This window comes from Teleopsis dalmanni, chromosome X, assembly GCF_002237135.1.
Source record: "Teleopsis dalmanni isolate 2A chromosome X, ASM223713v2, whole genome shotgun sequence".
NCBI lineage: Eukaryota > Metazoa > Arthropoda > Insecta > Diptera > Diopsidae > Teleopsis > Teleopsis dalmanni.
The window spans coordinates 94,237,024-94,240,163 of record NC_051848.1 but is presented as its reverse complement, the minus strand read 5'-3'; the positions used below and the strand labels follow the sequence as shown (position 1 = coordinate 94,240,163).

The window sequence follows — 3,140 nt, the reverse complement described above, 5'->3', positions numbered from 1 at the left end:
ATTAAAAATATAGAATAATACAAGAGACTGCATGTAAGAGGAACAACTTTTTTTTTAATAATGTGTTCTTGTTTATTTTTTTAAATTATATACACATTCTTATATTCCATTATAAAGCATCTACACATTCTAAACATATATTTAAACAAACTTATTACTGGAGATAAATTTTAAAAATTTGTTTTCAACTTTTAAAAAACTAATTAATTTAAACTTTTAATTGTTGTCTCTGATGCTATTTTGATGTATTAGTTTTAAGATTATTTATATAATAGATTTATAATACTTGTATTAAATTGATTTCGAAAAAAAAATTATTTTATGCAAAGTAACTGCAAAGTACTTATCAAAAAAATAACTGTCGAAAATCTATTTAAGTTATTAACAAAAATTATGTAGATTGTCTTAGAGAATAAGAATGGACAGCAGATATGAAAATAAACTTCAAAAAAATATATAAGATATAAGAATATTTATTTACTCCTTTTTGTTAAACAAGAAGAGAAAAAATTCCTTTTTCTGCAAAGATACCAAATCGCTACTATTTGTATTTATTAGCTTATAAAAACCAAGAGCAATTACTGGCATTTACATAAATTTAAATTTAAATTTTTTTAGCAAAATATTTATATATTTATTGATATATTTTTTATTTTTATGGCATACTATTTTATTTTTGCGCATATACCTATATCAAAATCGAAAAAAAGGCGATGTTGCGTAAATGAATTGGGTAATGTCCTTAACATTATTTAATCTCTCCATTTTACTTTTGATAAGTCATTCATATAGCAGTAAATTAAAATACAAATATAAGCTTAAAAAAATATGTGTGTACTGTGTACATAAATAATAAATATACTACATATTTTAATTCGATATAGAATGTATACTAAAAAAATTTTAGTATATTGTTTATTTTCAAAATTAAAAAATATAAATTCATAGAAACTAATAAGTATCTAATACAAAACTAATTTTAGAAAATGAATATATATGAAAAAATAATAATAACCATAAATAAAAATAATAATGTTAAAAAATTTTACCAAATTTAAGAAATGCGTAAAATAAATTATCTGTTAAAGAATATGATTAATGATTTAATAGAAATTAACTAAAAAAAGTACAGCAGTGGCATTCAAAATTTAATTTTAATTAAAATAAATAAATAAATAATTACTTCACTTATTTATTGAATTTATTTGGTATAATTATTTATATGCAATAATTATATTAAAGAAAATAATATTTCTATAGTTAAAATAGATTAATCATATAGTGAAATAAAAAGTCAAATTAAATAAAAAATTACTAAGTAATAATTAATATGAATTTAAATATCAATTAATCTATATTTAAAAAATAATTATCGAATTATATTGAATGGCTGAATAATTTTTTGTAAAATGAAAAACTAATTATAAAAACATGATATTATATAAATTCAAATTTAGACAAAAAAATGTGATTTTTAAAAAAAATGTTTGTATTATATTAGTAATTAATAAAAAAATATATAACAATTGCAGTTACAACTGATAAACAATTTAGATATAATCAATATTGTATAAATCAATTACATTCCTTAAATATTTCAAGATAGGAAATAAAGTTGTTTATATGAAGAAATTATTTAGCGGATAAGTAGATAATGCATTCTTGGCAATATTTGCATTATGTGCAAGATTACGCGTAGCTGCCGCAACAGCAGCAACATTGCTGGATAAATTTGCTGCAGCAGATGAGCTGGAGAAATGTAGGGGCGCCAGTGCCTGATGGTGATGTCGTTGATTTTGCTGTTGTTGATGATGGTGAATATTGTTATGTTGCTGAGTCTGCTGCTGCTGTTGCAATACTGCGCTGCTAGCAACATTAGTCAATATTCGCGCAAAATCATGCTGTAGTTGCAAACGTTGCTGAATGTACTCAAAATGGTTCTGAGGTTTATTATAAATAAATTTGCTTGATGTCTTGATTAATGCTTGAGATTGAGTTTGGTTGCTTGGTAAACCAGCTGCAGCTACAGCCGCTGCAGCTGCAATTGCTTGTGTCGGTGTAGTGGCTGCTGCAGCTGCTGCTGCAGCTAATGCTTGTGTTAAAGATTGATTCTGAGTATGTGACAAGTGTCCTGTAGGTAATAAATTGGTAAGATTTGTTAAAATTGGTGGTTGTTGTTGCTTGCGTCTATGGCTGTTTTGTTGTTTTGTTGGTTGTTGTTGTTGATGACTACTGTTGTTTCCATTACTATTGCTTTGACTATTGTTGTTTCCTTGTTGATTGTTATTAGATTTATTGTTTGATTTATTTTTACGTCCACCAATATTAGAATTTGCAGTTATATCATTAGTAGTTTCATCGGTGGTTGAAACAACAGCAGCAAAATTTGTTAATAATTACGTTGGTTTTTTACTAGTTTTAAAACTAACTTGGAGTACACGATTACCCAAAGTATAGTTATTCAAAGAATTGATGGCTAGTACAGCATCCTCATAGTTACTCATTGTGACAAATCCAAAACCTTTACACTTATTGGTTTGTAAATCACGTATAACCTATTCAAAAAAAAATCAAATAAAATATGTGTGATTAATGTTTATAAACATATGCATTAAAATTTTAAATGTATTACCTTAACTGATTGTACAGCACCAAATGGACCGAAAAGTTGCCATAAGATATTGTCTTCTGTCTCTGGAGCTAAATTGTAAACAAAAATGCAATATGGTCCGCTTATTTGACTGGTCGGAAGCATGCTATTTGCAAGCAAGTCTCCAGTCAATGGTGAATAGCGCGAAATAACAGAGCTAAAATGGAAATTATTATTTTAAATAAGGAAAAAATTTTGTAAATTATCTATACAATTACTCTAATTTGATTTGAAAAGAGTATAGACTAATAATCAAATGAGCATTTTCATATTCAGCAAACTAAACAGACATTTCTATTAATCGAACACTCCTACTAAAGATAATGAATACCCTGTTGAACGAAAGCTTTTCCCTAATGGACATCTGTGCTAAACGCATACCCTTATTAAATAGATACAAAAGTTGCAAGGATGCGAGTGTTAAGCGGACACTATATTGAATTATGCACATTATATTGAATGAATTGACAGCTTTATACAATGATCAACT

General features: G+C 25.9%; 1 pseudogene; it reads right to left on the bottom strand.

Moving 5' to 3' along the window:
* Positions 1 to 1,473: 1,473 nt before the first annotated feature.
* The window catches only part of LOC119687892, a 24,452-nt pseudogene continuing 22,785 nt past the window's right edge, over positions 1,474 to 3,140 (bottom strand).